Source organism: Talpa europaea, assembly GCF_964194135.1.
Source record: "Talpa europaea genome assembly, chromosome: 12".
NCBI lineage: Eukaryota > Metazoa > Chordata > Mammalia > Eulipotyphla > Talpidae > Talpa > Talpa europaea.
In genome coordinates this window covers 43,084,517-43,101,261 of record NC_140079.1, presented here as the reverse complement: position 1 = coordinate 43,101,261, position 16,745 = coordinate 43,084,517, and the positions used below count along the sequence as shown (strand labels likewise).

The 16,745-nt window shown below is 37.5% G+C and overlaps 1 pseudogene across 1 annotated transcript; it reads right to left on the bottom strand.

Annotated features, from left to right (window-relative positions):
* Positions 1-753: 753 nt before the first annotated feature.
* LOC311181536 (olfactory receptor-like protein OLF4) lies at positions 754-1,647 on the bottom strand (annotated as a pseudogene). Its single transcript has one exon. The product of its transcript is annotated as an olfactory receptor-like protein OLF4 (transcript).
* Between the last annotated feature and the right edge of the window lie 15,098 nt (positions 1,648-16,745).

Sequence of the window (16,745 nt, the reverse complement as noted above, 5' to 3'; positions counted from 1 at the left end):
TTTGTGACCACAGATACATACATCACTTTGTGAGATGGTGCTTATGAGCTGACAATGAACAGCAGCATAGTCAGCCCACCTTCCAGACCAAGAAATGCTAAGTGCCCTTATCCATGAGGGTCTCCTCTCTTTGCATTACAGTTTTCTACTCCACAGGAATCCTTGCTGTTAGACTCCTCCGGGACAAGACATTTCGGAGAGTCAACTGCTTGCTTGGGTAAAAATCCTTTTTACACAATTCAGCCAATCCAGGCTACATACTCCAGCCATCATCTGTTTCTCTGACACACTAGCTGATATATCTCCCTCCCTAAATGAACCCATGACAAGATAGCAGGCAACAAAAGAGGCATTGTGCCCAGAGGCCAGTGAAGTGATTCAGTGATGAATAATAAGCTGAACCCTATCTATTCTTTACCATGCAAATGCCCAATATAGATTCCCCCTTCCTGCTGATTTTTTTTCCTGACAGACCAGGTGTTTCTCCATGTCCCCCAAATGATATGATGATTCATTTTCTTGAGATTGAAACTAGTAAACTTTCAATCCATTAACAAATACATTTTATAGAGAAATTGCAATAGAAGAGAGGTAGACTCCATAAAGAAATTAAAAAAAAAAAACTACTTCTAAAGTCAGATTATATAATTATTTCTGGTTCTCTCACATTTTGAGTCCTGAAGTCACAATCATTTCTACAGTGCAAGGGCAATTAGCCTTTTATTGTTTCCTTCCAAAAGAGTCTTTTCAGAGCTATCTTATGTCTCTGTTCCTCAGACTGTAGATGAAGGGGTTCAGCATGGGTATGAGCACAGTGTACATCACCGAGGCTATTGCACTCGAGTGTGAGCTGTGGGGAGCAGAAGAGCTAAGGTACACTCCTAGGACTGCACAATAAAATAAGGAGAAAATTGGGAGGTGAGATGCACAGGTGGAGAATGCTTTATACTTGCACTGAGCTGATGAGTTGCCACATATGGAAGATATTGTCTTAGAGTAAGAGTATAAGATCCCAAAGAGGGATGCACCACCCCAGAACCCAGCTGCAAAATAAATCACCATGTTATTCAGAAAAGTATCAGAACAGGCAAGTTGGATCATCTGGTTGCATTCACAAAAAGATGGGAGATTTTCAAGTCTTTACAGGAGGACAACCTCAATATCATTAAGCTTTGTATCAAGGAATGCAGGACATTCAGGATACAGGACACCAGAACCAGCAGTCCATAGAGATGGGCATTCATCATGACTGAGTAGTGCAAGGAGTGGCAGATGGCCACAAAGTTGTCATAGGCTATCACAGTCAGAAGTAAGTCATCCATTCCTCCAAAGAGCAGAAAAAAATACAGCTGGCTGATGCAACCTTCATAGGTTATAACTTTGCTCTGTTTCTGTATATTTACCAGCATTTTGGAGATGGTGGTGGAGGTGAAACATGTCCACAAAGGACAGGTTGGAGAGGAAGAGGTACATGGACGTGCGGAGGTGGGAGTCTGAGCTGATGGCCAGAATGATGAGCAGTTTTCCAAACACAGTGATCAGATACATGGAGAGAAAAAGTCCAAAGATAAGTTGTTCTAATTTTTCATTCTCTGAAAATCCTAAGAGACAAAATTCTATAATTCATGTAAAGTTCTCGGGTTCCATGTAGTGGAGGTAACTAAAAGGATTGGTTTAAAAAAAAAGATTAATTTTCACATAAACATTCATTATTAATATGTTTAAATCTCTATTTTCAGTCAAGAAAATAACTTAGGTTTTTTGTTTGTTTGTTTGTTTGTTTGAAAGATTTATTTATTTTATACAAGAACCAGAGTACAGGCCAGATGCACAGGAGGGTGAGAGGACTCACCAGAGACAGAGCAGGGAGCAGAACAAACAGACTGATGAAATACACTGCTGAGGGGAGCAGCAGGTGCAACTGGAGAGGTCTGCCACAACATTTGGGACCCTTGCCAGCTGGCCAGGATCGAACTGGCACTGCAGAGGCTGCAGACAGCCTCACAGCACTGCGCTCAACTGCCTATGCCACAAGGGGAGGCCCTAGCTTAGGGTTTTATGTATGTCTTTTCCCTTTTATAAAACCCCTGTTCTATATTTGTTTATGAATTTTTGTCCTAATTTCAGCTTGTTCACAAGAGCTCACCATCCAACCATTCTCATGTGAAGTTTCTTAGACATTGGGAATATTAAATGAATGCTGACAATGGGAATTATCTAGGTATGGATACAAAGCTGTGGAAAATATATATTTGTGTAGATAGCTTCACATAATTATGTATATATGTTTATTGAGCACAACACACATTTATATATCTATAATTTCAATATCATATTAATGAACTTATATATTAGCTTATATATTTTGGTGTATATAATATGTTTCATTGTCAGGGTGAGAGATAATATTGAAATATTCTCACATGGAACCTCTTCTTTTAACTTTTAGGTTTGAATTTTAATCTCATTTTTGAGAAATCTGATGGACACACTGGTCCGGGCTGTGGTCTCCAATCACAAGGCTAAGCCTTCCTCAGACCAACTCTATACATCCTGCTCAGTGTCCACACACATTTATTTCATTGTCCTCTGACTGTGACAATATAATGCATGCACAGAAGGAGAATTGTTTTTCATTTGCTTTATTCACTTCATAATTTTTCACTTAAAGGCATAATTACTCTGCCTTTACATTAAAACTTGCATTTATGTGGTCAATCATTTAACAAAAATAGATTTATGGAGCAGAAAAGAATGCAGTATGTAGTAAATTAGTTAAATAAAGTGGTTTCAAACTGTATTAATCAAAATTGAATGGAACATTGAAAACTATGAAATAAGATATATAATAACAGTAACTTAACACTATCAAAGTGGATTAACAATTTAAGGCACAGACTTAAATATAATAGAATAAGCATATAATGATCTAGAATTTTCCGGTATGTATCACATGTTGAATACTTTTTGTTGAATGAATCATGAATTAGGTCTCAATAAATTTGGATGGTTAAGGTGTGGCAAGATTGTACTTTAATTTAGTTGAAAAAGACTGTACTTTAATTTAGTTGAAAACAGACATAAATTGCTGTCCACCTGGAAGAGACCAAAGATGATCTTCTACTCCACACATTCACAAAAATTACTGAAGTTGTAGCTCAGTATAAAAGTAAATAGTACATTTTACAGAAAAACTTGAAAACTACTTATAAAATCTACAGGTGGTTAATATAATATTACTTAAGCTGCAAAACTTGAGGAAGACAGATATATGTAAATAAGTGAAATATAAACATTTTTAGAAGCCCAAAATCCCACCAAAAGGCAACTTTTAATTTACAAAAAAAAAATTGAAAGACTGGATACTATAGGAAAATAGGCAAATAATATATGGAAATATAGTAATGATCACTACTTGTTGGACAACAGTGTAAACAATTTCAATTATTTCTGTTGTGTTGTTGTATTCACAATTTAGATAAAGAATATGTATTCACAATTTTGATAAAGAATATGAGATTATCAAAAGTATAAATGGTGAAGCTAAACCATGAAAATATGTGGAACCAACTGATGAAAAAGTCAGAATCATACTGATTAGAAAGAGGTGCATAAAGCAATGCTTAATAAGAAGGAAATTGGAGAAATACTGGAGTGTAAAATCATCATCAAACATGAAAAACAGTTTTCATATGCTCAAGATTCTACTCATGAATGTGAATTAATGCATATGTGCATAATATGGAAAGAAGAATTTTGGGAAAAAAACTAGGACTTTAGGAAGGAAGAACTACCTTCATTGGGTTAAATTGGGTTAAATTAGCTTAAATTCAGCAGTTTCAAAATAATTTATTAAGGCCTCCCAGGTGGCACAAGGGCTTAAGTGCAGCACTGTGATGCTGTCTTGCAATCTCTGCAGCACAAGTGGGATACCTGGCAGCCTGGGAGCTACCCACATTGGTGTGGCCAGACCTTTCCTGCCTCGCCCGCTGCTCCCCTCAGCAGTTTATTTCAGTCAGTCTGCCTGTTCTGTTCCCCACTCTGTCTCTAGTGAATCCTCTTATGGTCCACACCTCTGGCCTATACCCCAGTTATTGTATGCATAAATAAATAAATCTTTAAAACATTTTAATAATAAATAATAATAATAATAAATGTTTAAAACATAATTTATTTCATAAATTATATTGTTCCTATGAAAAATAATTTTATATAAAGATATAAAATAGTAATAAGTTAATGAAATTTACATGAATATATATTTTTAAAGATTTATTTATTTATGCATACAAGCACTGGGTGCAGTCAGAAGTGCAGGAGGGTGAGAGAATTCACCAGAGCCAGAGCAGGGAGCAGAACAGACAGACTGATGAAATACACTGCTGAGGGGAGCAGCGGGCACCACAGGAGAGGTCTGCGTGCCATGAGGGACCCTCGCCAGTGTCCAGGGATCGAACCTGCACTGCAGAGGCTGCGGGCAGCTTCGCAGCCCAGCGCCCAACCGCTGGGCCACTGGGGAGGCCCTGCATGAATTTATTACCAAAGTACTGGAAATAAAAATAATATAATAGAAAGGCTTTAAATATGTGTAGAAGAAGCTATCTAAGCATCATTTCATCTTATATAAAGATACATGGATGCAAATGTGCTAACGTAATGGAAAGGTTATCTTTAGTCAAATGACAATGAAAAATATTTCCAAATGGGCAAACATGATGCAAATTTTGGAAGTAGATCTATGTTTATAGCAGCACTGTTTACAATAGCTAAGCTTTGGAAACAACCCAAATGCCCAAAAATAGATGACTGGATCAAGAAGATGTGGTACATATATACCATGGAATATTACTCAGCATTCAAAAAAGATAAACACATGCAATTTGCAGCAACATGGATGGCGCTGGAAGGGATCATGCTCAGCGAAATAACCCAAAAAGAAAAAGAAAAATACCAGATGGTCTCACTCATAGCAGGAATCTAGAAAACTTAAATAGGGGACCAGGAAAATGAATATAAGAAAGTGAAAATCAAAATCAACAAAAAACTATGAACCAGAGACACTTTTTGGGGGGTGGGGGGGAGGAGGGGAAGGATTGGGGTCAGAATGGGGCGTTTGCAATTGTATGGGGGAATATAAAAATAAAATTTATTAGTTTAAATAAATAAATAAATAAAGAATAAGGAATAACAAAGATGTGAAAACATGTTGCAAGTATGGATGGTGAATTTTTAGCATAGAATATGCAAAAGAAACTTCAGCTTATTTTTTTATTTATGGAAAGGCTTTCTGTGGGAAGAACAGTAAAGTAAGAGCTCAATTATTTCAGTTAAAAAAGCAAAGTAGACCAGGCAACATGAATCACTGCCAGAGTTCACTAACCAAAATTTATAAACATGACCATTTCCCCTCCCAAAGATCTGTATATATAGACCAAATAGAAAATAGTGGTTAGTGAAAGAAAATCAGCTATTGTTTTCATGAATGAATACAATTAAACATAGGCATAAAAACACTGACTTTACTATACAAAATCAAAGAACTCCTGCAGACAATTTGAAATATAGAAAGTGCATATTGGGGCTTCCCCGGTGGCGCAGCGGTTAGCGCTGGGTTGCGAAGCTGCCTGCAGCCTCTGCAGTGCCAGTTACATCCTCAGCTGCTCCCCGGGCACCAGAGGAGGGTCCCACATGGCGCGTAGGCCTCTCCTGCTGCCTGCTGCTCCCCTCAGCAGTGTACTTCGGTCCTTCTGCCTGCTCTGCTCCCGCCCTGGCTCTGGTAAATTCTCTCACCCTCCGGCACTTCTGACTGTACCCAGTGCATGTATAAACAAAAAACAAACAAATAAATAAATAAGAAAAAAAAAAAAAAACAACAACATGCCTCTGTGGAGAGCAGAACAGGCAGAAGGACAGCGGTTGAGCGCTGGGTTGCGAAGCTGCCCGCAGCCTCTGCAGCGCCGGTTCCATCCCCAGCCGCTGGGTGAGGGTTCCACATGGCCCATCAGACCTCTCCTGCCGCCCGCTGCTCCCCTCAGCAGTGTACTTCTGTACACTGCTTGTATACAGTACAATACAACGATTGTATTTCACTGTATATTGCTCCCCAGCTAAATACACTGTTTCTAACTCATGGTATTTGCAAAGATCCTTGGACTTATGTTCTGCTATTAGTAAAAAGATTTTAATACTCCATTTCCCTAGTCTCATTCAACTTCTATTAATATCATTTTATTGTTAGCACTGACTTCTGCATTATAAAGTTCAATGTTCACTTCAATTTTGATCAGCATAACTAGTGCATCAATTAGTCAAGCAATCATCAATCATGGTGTTCTCTAGTGTCCAGCCAAGGCTGGGTTAGCTCTCAAGTGACCTAGGTGTTATTGGCTTTCTCTTCCTCTGAACTTCCCCTGCAGAACATCCATGAAATTTAGACTCACCTGGGTTGGGTTTTGGAAAGAAAAACCTCTGAGTAAAAATATAGATTCTGCCCCAGATGGTTGATGCCTGAGACTGAAGCCCAAATGAGACAGAGTAAGGAGGGAAGCATTGGTCTCCCAGCCAGACTTTGAACTACAAAAACGGCAACCATGTCCTGTCAGCCCAGGTCGAACAAGATGATACAGGGCAGCAGAGGAGATATTCACAGCTCCCTGTATGTGCTCATTAGGTGCATTTCCCTGCTGTTACTATGACCTCTAATTGCACCATTTCCTGTGGGCCACTGGGTAGACAGAAGGAAAGTTCCTATTGACTCTGTTCCCGAAAAAGCAGATTAGAATCAGGTGAATTCAGTGCTTATTATTCCTTCTCCAAGAACTCTCCTGCCTTCCAGAAGTCTAATCTCACAGAACCTTATCCAAACCATGACTTCAGGTTTTGTCTGAAGCCAAAGGTTGAGAAAACTCTGGATTTGGTTCCATGGATCTTCAAAACATTGGTTTGTGGTGGTGAAACAGTTCACGGTCTACAGAAAAGCTCATTTTCCCTCTTTAATGTGGGAGGAAACTGTGTTCTTTTATATAAAATATGGGACCCTTAATTATTTGGTCTCATGACACAATAAGCAAATAATTCAGAATTCCATTCTTTTAAGTTCATTGTGTCCTTATTGAAATATCATTAACTATGATATATATATATATGTATATATATATATTATGTTGTATGCTTGAACTTAACACCTTATAGAGAGTATGTGAATTAATTTTTTACAAAGTAGCATGTTTATGAACTTACTCTTCATTACAGAGAGAAACTCAGAGGACTTAGTCACCATCCAAAGTTATAAGCTGACGATTCCTGGGATCTGACTTGAAATAGTGAGAATGTTGTGAGCCCTGAGTCACCAGCCAGGCAGTTCTCACAGAGGTGGTTTGCCCCAGGACACTTGGCAATGTTTGAAGGAAAGCTGGTAACCACCTGCAGCACCTAGGGCAATGGACAACACAACAATTATTCAAATGTGAGCAGCAAGAGGGAAGAATATCCAGAACTAACATTTCTCCTACTTCAGTGTGGTCAAGAGAATCTGCTGTTCTGACCAGATCAAAGGCGATGCTATGGCAGGTCATTCTGTGGCTGCCTTGAATAAAGGTGCTGGGTCTTGACTACAGTCAGGTTTATACATTTTTAGCATTTTCCCACCAAGATCAATCTGTGTAATTTTGTTTGTTTTCCTTTTTTAATAGTTGCTATCTTTCTTTTTTAATATAATTTATTTTTTTGTTTATATATTTTACATCATTGTGTATTCCCCATAAAATTCTCCCCACCAGTTCACCTGTGAACCATCCCCACAGTTCCTTGGGCTCTTCTCTCCCCTGTGTTGATCCCTTATCCTCCCCTCCCTCACAGAATGTATGTTCTTTTGGGTGGCTTGCTAGCTTTGTTTTATTATTATTATTGTTGATTTGTTGTTGTGGTTTACTGATCCCTTATTTGATTCCCCTATAGTCCTCCTATAAGTGAAACCATTGGATTTTTTTTAAATTCACAATAGGTAAGATATGGAAACAACCCAAAAGCCCAAAAATAGATGACTGAATAAAGAAGATGTGGTATACATATATATACAATGGAACAGTAGTCAAGAATCAAAAAAGATAAAGTCATTATATTCATAGCAACAGGGACAATTTGAAGGGATCATGTTCAGTGAAATCTGTGTATAATTTTGAAACAGAAGTGTATTCAATTAGTCTTGAGTCTGAAAAATTATATATTTGTATCTTTTCTTTAAGGGAACTTGAGTGAAATTACATAATATACTGATAAAATTTACTTGGTGGGAGGAGGAATAAGGGTTTTGTTCTGCTACTGCTATCTTTTAGGATTTGTTTTGTTTTAGGTTTGTCCATTCCTTTGCTTTTCTGTATTCCACATAGGAGTAAAATATCCCTTATTTTTCTTTGTCCTTCTGACTTATTTCATGCAACATAATCCTCTCCTGATCCATTCATGTAGTTGCAAATGGCAAGAGTTCCTGTATTTTAATATCTGAGTAGTGTTCTTCTATTGTGTCTATAAACCATATCTTCTTAATCCACTCATCTTTTGTTGGGCACACAAAGGCTGTTCCCATAACTTGGCTATTGTAAATAATGCTGCAGTGAAAACAGGAGTGCTTATATTCCTTTGAATTAATATTTTTGTATTCTTTTTTTTTTTAAGTAGGTTTTTTTTTATTTTTTATTTTTACTCATTTATATAAGCACTGGGTACAGTCAGAAGCACGGGAGAGTGAGAGAATTCACCAGAGCCAGAGCAGGGAGCAGAACAGGCAGACTGACAAAATCCGCTGCTGAGGGGAGCAGTGGGCAGCAGGAGAGGGCTGTGCGCCATGTGGGACCCTCCTCTGGTGGCCAGGGATCAAACTGGTGCTGCAGAGGCTGTGGGGGCAGCTTCACAACCAAGTGCTGAACTGCTGTGCCACCGGGGAGGCCCAGTATTTTTGTATTCTTTGCATAGTTACTTTGGATTGAAATTGTTGAAAACATGGAGATATATTTTTAACACTTTGAGAAACCCTTGCCAATATGCTTCTTTTAAATATGAGTCATTCTCAGTGAATAAGGTAGTATCTCATTATGTTTTTGATTTACATACCCCTGATAAGTGAAGTTGAAAATTTTTTAAACTTTTAAATTTTCTTACATCATTGCTCATTTTTGTATATTATACCCCATAAATCTCCCACCAACATATCACCTTTGACCCATCACTGTAGGCCCTTGCACTCTTCCTCTCCCTGTTTTGATCACTCCCTCTCCCTCTCCCCTGCTGTTTGCCTCAGATATATAATTTGCCTGCAATTTTCATCTTCTTTTTGACACTTTTGGTTTTCCTATATTCTTCCTAGAAGTGAGACCATTTGATGTTTATCGTTTTCCTTCTAACTTATTTCACTCACTGATCATAATGCCTTCCAGTTCCAACCACATTGCACAAATGAGTTGACAGCCAGGATGATAAACAGGTTCCCAAAGATAGTGATCAAGTACATGAAGAGGAAAAACCCAAATATGAGAGACTGCAGTTGAGGCTCCTCTGATAATCCCTGAAGAAATATTGAAATTCTTGTATCATTGCCTGTTTCCATGTGGTGGAGATGACTTCTGGGAAAGAGGAAAATAACAAAATTAAGTTTCACGCAAAGTTGCATTAATCACGTATCTGAATATTGTAGTACACATTTTGCTATCAATAAATTATATTTTTCATTCTGTGTATGGCTATAGTTGACCTTGGAGCTTCTCAGTGCCATCACCTCTATTATGTAATTGTGTCCTAACCAGCATTAAGAATCCATGTGCTCTACAGTTTTAAAGTTAAATTTTTTCATAACAGGAGTATAAATTGATTACTGATGGTGATGCTGGCACTATGTAATGTGTAGAGGGTGCTAAAGAACAAGTTCCCTCAATCCAGTGATGGGGAAGGAATATACAAGCCAACGTTAAATTTATGTAACATTTCATTGGCGACAGATGGTAATAAGAAACTGAAGGAAATTCTATGGGGACTAAATCTGAGGGGGTGACAGGAAGCAAATACTGTTTAAAATGATCAATGATGTAAAAAGGAAATTAGCATTAAAATAAAGAAAAATAAATAAAAGAAAGAAAATGAAAGGTGTAAAGGAGAAGCAAATTGGTGTCTATATTTGATGGGTATTTTGATAAGGTACACAAACAAGGTAGACATTTGAACAAGAACCTTAAGTAATAGGGGAGAGAGATGTATGATTCTGTGGGGAAAATTGTTCCTGGCACAGAGACCAATAGTACAAAGTCTCTGAGGAAGGTGCTTGTTTCAAATATTTTAATTACAAAGGTGAAGCCTTGTGAAAGGTGAATGAGCAAGTGGGACCATGATTACAGATGTTGTCAGATATATTGAAGGGTGAAGGTTCATCTGTTACTGCTGAAGTTTCAAGGAAAAGTGAATTCCTTGTCTAGGTTACAAATCTTATGCAATTTATTAATCAAGTTGCAAAGGAGTTCCATGTCTAGCGATGGCCTGGATTCATATATTCAAGATAACTCTTATGACATACAGGCTAAAACACAATGAATAGAGCAGGTATCCCTGCTATGATATCTGTTAACACCACAGCATGTGCTCACACACACAAGGCCCCAAGGAGTTATCTAATTCAGCCAGAATCAGTAAAACAGAGATCCTTAAAGCTGTGTGGTGGATCCTCAAAACACTAAAATTGGATTTAGTGATCCCATACCTGGAAATTGTTGGAGGCGGCCACCCCACATAGTGAGCAGAAGGGCCTTGACCAGAGTCCCTAAGGCATGTGAAAACACATGTGTCTCGGAGGAAAACCTCTGAGTAACAGGACTTGGTGTTGAGAGCCTGGAAAGTGACCTGCGTGGAGTCAGGCTTCTACATCTCCACAGTCTGAGAATAACAAAATGGAGAGACCCTGCACAGTGAGCAGAAGGGCCTTGATCTGAGTCCCTAAGGCATGTGAAAACACATGCATCTTGGAGGAAAACCTCTGGGTGACAGGACTTGGTGTTGAGAGCCTGGAAGTAACCTGCGTACATCTCCACAGTTTGAGAGTAACAAAAATAATGAGCGAACTTCCTAGGCTCTGGCTAGGGGACGATAAGATTACATGTCTGAGAACTAACCACCTGGTACCCTACTGTCTGAAGTAAATAGATAATAGCAAGAAAGTAGATAAATCACTCACATGTGTTATCATTATATGGTATGCTTTGATGTTACACCTGCTGCAATTAAAATAGTATATAATGAGCACTAAGACAATAAAGATTTACTGCATGCTGGACATGACAGTCCTCCATGTCTGATTTCCCTCACTGTCATGTCCCAGGTCTCGGACTCACTAAAGTCCACAGAAATCTACCCAAAGGAGTGGAAACCTGCACTCCTCTGCTCAGTACAGCACTATTTACAATAGCTAAGATATGGAAACAATCCAAATGCCCCACCACAGATGAATGCATCAATACTCAGCAATCAAAGAAAATTAAAGTCAAGACATTTGCAGCATATGGATGAAGCTGGAAGGGATTATGCTAAGCAATATAAGTCAGAAGGAAAAAAAATATATCAGATGGTCTTACTTATAAGAACATAGGAAACTGAACAAAGGGTCAGTAAAATAACTAAACATGCAGGCAAACATTAGGGCTGAGGCATACAGCAAGGGAAGGAAGGAAGAGGGAAGGGGGAATCTTCCTTGTGGCATAGATGTCAAGTCTCAGTGTTATCATGCTATCACCACTGTGGCCTGAGTTAAGTCCCCAACCAGAGAGTTAATCCACATATCTTGCCGAAGACTTCTCCTGTCTTGCCAGCTCTGCCGGTTCTGCTCCAAACCAGTCTCTGGTGAATTCTCTCACCACCACCCCAATACCTCTGGCTTAACCCCAGTTCTTCTAGGCACAATAAATAAATATTTTTTGGCAAAAGGGGTGGAAGGAAGAGAACAAGAGACTATGGTGATGGTTCAGGGGTGCCCTGGTGATGGGAGAACTACAGGGACTACACCTGAGGGAAGAAATCAAATATTGTACAAAAATGTACAACAATGTAAGAAAATTAAAAATTTTGAAAAAAGATCCTTCATGGTGGGAGGCATGTGGCTGGCATTGCCCTGTGGCTGGCAATGTATTTGTATGTGCTGGTTCACATTTTCATGAATGCTTCAAGATTAAATCTTAGTTGAGGTATTTGCATTTCAAAACAAAAGCCAACCCCTGGATTTACATTACAGTGGTACAATATAATAGACTGGTATAATATTTCCATTTTAAATATTCCCTACAGTAACCTATAAATATATAAAGTAAATATATGCAAAACAACAAAGCAGAAAAAACTCCAACTTTCATTTGAAAGTGTACCATCAAAAGCCATAATAAAAACTCAAATCTCAGTAAGGAATATGTGCAGATAACTTGCTTAATCAGTTTACAATAGAAGTAAAGTGCTATCAAACTAAAAAAAAATATGCTCAGACTGACCAGTAATGATATAATTGCATAGTAAAACTCATTGGTATCACTATTGACCTATTAAATAAAATGAATTGTCTTGCTAGGTAACATCTACCTCACTGGTCTAGATCTTCCTGTCAATACAACAGCTTTACAAATACACATTACTTGTAAAAAAGCTTTTAAATGAGCTCAACAAAATTTACCACTCACACCTAAAAATTTTATTTTTCTCTTTCTCTATAAACTACAAAAATAATTGGATATGTTCTAACTTTACTGAATCATTATAGTCTTCCCATTCTTCTTAGTCTCATACAAATGGAGTTTGATGACTATCACTTACTTGTCAAAAATGACCCTTGATTTCTGAGTACAATGGACAGTTCTCCTTTTAACAACTAAAAAAAAAATTAATATGGCAAACTCTTGTCTCTAGGCTGATTAATATCTCAGGTGAACTCTGGTAAAATTTCTCTGTTACTTTCATACTGAGTCACCTCTGAAATAAGTCTTAGACTCTCTGACAAACCTAGATGAGGTCTCTGAGAAGAATGTCTCTAATGTCTCCAAATGAAATTCCAAGTTCCTCCTTGGATAGTGAATAAAAGAGGCTGAAATTTGTTCCTAGACAAGCTAGCAAGAAAGAATGAAATGTTGGTTCCTGAACCAGATGTACATTTACAAACATAGTAATCACATCCTGTGCACCTCAAGATTGTACAAGCTCTGGGTCTACAAGAAAAGGAGATATTTACAGCTAAATGTGTTTTCTCATTAGTCACTTTTTTTTTTAACCTCCAACTTCTAAGGACATGATTCCCCTCTACACTGGACGAGTAGAACATATTTCGTCCTAATGACTCAGTTCCCAACAGATCAGGAAAAAAGCCAAGTTAATTCACTCTTTATTGCTCCTTCTCTGTGAAACTTCTGGTATCCAGAGGTCTAACCTCCCAGCAGAGTACCACAACACTGAATTCAGGTTTTTAAAAAGGTTTAAGACTTAAGTGAGAAACAAGTCTTTGACTAGATCCTTTGGAATTTAAACCCTGAAAGTGGTGGGAACACAAACACAGACATTTAAAAAAAACATTCTATTCCTTTATTCAACAAAGAAGAGAATTTAGTGCCTTTATAGAAAAATTTGGGGGCAAAATTTTCTCATTTCATGTGATTCTGAAACTAGAAATTTCATATGTATATCAAAAGTTAGGAGCTTTCATTTGTCCTTAATTATAAAATGTTCACTATAACATAACTTTAGACTTTTATTTTGAGACTTATTTATTTATTTTAAATTATTTTACAAAGAAAACTATAAAACAATGTTAAAAGAAATAAAGGAAGATGCAAAAATATGGAAAGACATCCTAAAAACTATATTACAAACTATATTACAAAGATATAATAATCAAAACTTTATGGTACTGGAACAAGAACGGTCACACAGTCCAATGGAACTGAATACAAAACTCAGAAATAAAGTCACAGATTTATGGTTAACTAATCTTTGACAGAGAGCGATGAATATTCAATGGAGCAAAGAAAGTTTGTTCAGTAAATGGTGCTGGAAAAACTGGGCCACTACATATAAAAGAATAAAACTTGACTACTACCTCACACCATGCACAAAAACCAGATCAAAATTGATTAAAGCACTAGACATAAGAATAGAAACCAGGGCCTCCCTAGTGGTGCAAGGGGTTAAGCACCGCAATATGAAGCAATCCACAGCCTCTGCAGCATGAGTTCGATTCCTGGTTGGCCAGGGAGCAACACACATGGCACAGTAGACCTCTCCTGTCTTGCCCGCTGCTCCCCTCAGCAGTGTATTTCAGTCATTATGTCTGTTCTGTTGACAACTCTGTCTCTGGTGAATCCTCTCACCCACTGCATCTCTGAACTGTACCTCAGTTATTGTATGCATAAATAAATAAATCTTTTAAAAAAAGAATGGAAACCAAATAATATATAGCAACATCTTTATTTTTTTAAATAAATTTTATTTTTCTATTCCCAATACAATTGCAACCCCCTTATTTTGGCCCAAAACCCTCCCCTCCCCGCCCCCCAACCCCCATAGAGTGTCTCTGGTTCATAGTTGTTTGTTGATTTTGATTTTCACTTTCTTATAATTATTCATTTTCCTGGTCCCTTAATTAAGTTTTCTAGATTCCTGCCATGAGTGAGACCATCCGGTATTTTTCTTTTTCTTTCTGGCTTATTTCACTGAGCATGATCCCTTCCAGCACCATCCATGTTGCTGCAAATTGCATGTGTTTATCTTTTTTGAATGCTGAGTAATATTCCATGGTGTATATGTACCACATCTTCTTGATCCAGTCATCTATTTTTGGGAATTTAGGTCGTTTCCAAAGCTTAGCTATTGTACACAGTGATGCTATAAGCATAGGGGTGCAGGTGCTCTTTGGAATTGATGTTTCTGTGTCCTTTGGGTAAATACCTAGGAGTGGAATTGCTGGATCATATGGAAGCTCTATGTTTAGTAGGTCCAGAAATCTCCACACAGCTCTCCATAGTGGTTGGACCAGTTTGCACTCCCACCAACAGTGCAAAAGAGTTCCTCTTTCTCCACATCCTCACCAACATTTGTTATACCTAGTTTTTTTTTTTTTAGTATGTGCCATTCTCACTGGTGTAAGATGATATCTCATGGTAGTTTTGATTTGCATTTCCCTGATTACAAGTGATGTTGAACATTTTTTCATATGCCTGTGGGCCATTTTCATTTCCTCTTCAGAGAAGTTTCTTTTTAGCTCTTCTGCCCATTTTTTGACTGGATTATTTTCTTTATTTGTGTTGAGTCTCATCAGTTCTTTGCAGATTTTTGTGATCAGTCCTTTATCATTAGTGTAGTGTGCAAAAATGTTCTCCCAGTTGGTGGGGTTTCTCTTTGTTTTTGTTATTGTCTCTTTTGCTGTGCAGAAGCTCTTTAATTTGATGTAGTCCCAAATGTTCATCCTTTCCTTCACTATCACTGCTTTGGGTGATGTGTCTGTAAAGATGTCTTTGATGTGCATATCACGCAGTGTTTCGCCTATATTTCCTTCTATGTATTTTATGGTTTCTGGTCTTATGTCTAGTTCTTTAATCCATTTTGAGTTGATTTTTGTGTATGGTGTGAGGTAGTGGTCAAGCTTCATTCTTTTGCAGGTAGCGACCCAGTTTTCCCAGCACCATTTATTGAACAAACTTTCTTTGCTCCAATGCATTGTCTTTGCTCCCTCGTCAAAGATTAGTTGACCATAAATCTGTGGGTTTATTTCTGGATTTTCTATTTGATTCCATTGGTCTGTGCATCTGTTCTTGTTCCAATAACATGCAGTTTTGATGATTATGGCTTTGTAGTATAGTTTGATGTCTGGGAGTGTGATGCCTCCATTTCCTTTTTTCAGGAGAGCTTTGGCTATTCAATGTTTTTTTGTGATTCCATATGAATTTCATCAATAATTGTTCTATTTCTTTGAAGAATGACATTGAAATTTTGATTGGAATAGCATTGAATCTGTATATTGCTTTTGGTAGGATGGCCATTTTAATAATGTTTATTCTTCCAATCCATGAACAGGGGATGTCGTTCCATTTCTTTTTGTCTTCTTCTATTTATTTTAATAGTGTTTTATAGTTTTCTTTGTATACTTCCTTTACCTCTTTTGTTAGATTTATTCCCAAATATTTGATTTTATTTTTGTTTTTATAATAAAAGGGATGGTTCTTATGATTGTTTCTTCTTCAGATTTATTGTTTGTGTATAGGAAGGTTACTGACTTTTGCGTGTTGATTTTGTATCCTGCCACTTTACTGAACTGATTGATGAGTTGAATTAGTTTTTCTGTGGAGTTTTTGGGGTTCTCTATGTATATTATCATATCATCTGCAAATAGTGATAGTTTGACTTATTCTTTTCCTATTGGATTCCTTGTATGTCTTTTTATTGTCTTATTTATATGGCTAAGACTTCCAGTATTATGTTGAAAAGCAGTGGTGAGAGTGGACATCCTTGTCTTGTTCCAGATCTTAATGGAAATGCTTTCAGTTTTTCACCATTGAGAATGATACTGGCTGTTGGCTTATCATATATGGCCTTTATGATGTTGAGGTATGTTCCTTGTATCTCAAGAATTTCAAGGGCTTTTATCATGAATGGGTGTTACTCTTTGTTGAAAGCTTTCTCAGCATCTATTGACATTATCATATGTTTTTTTTTATATTTCTTTTTGTTGATGTGTTGGATAA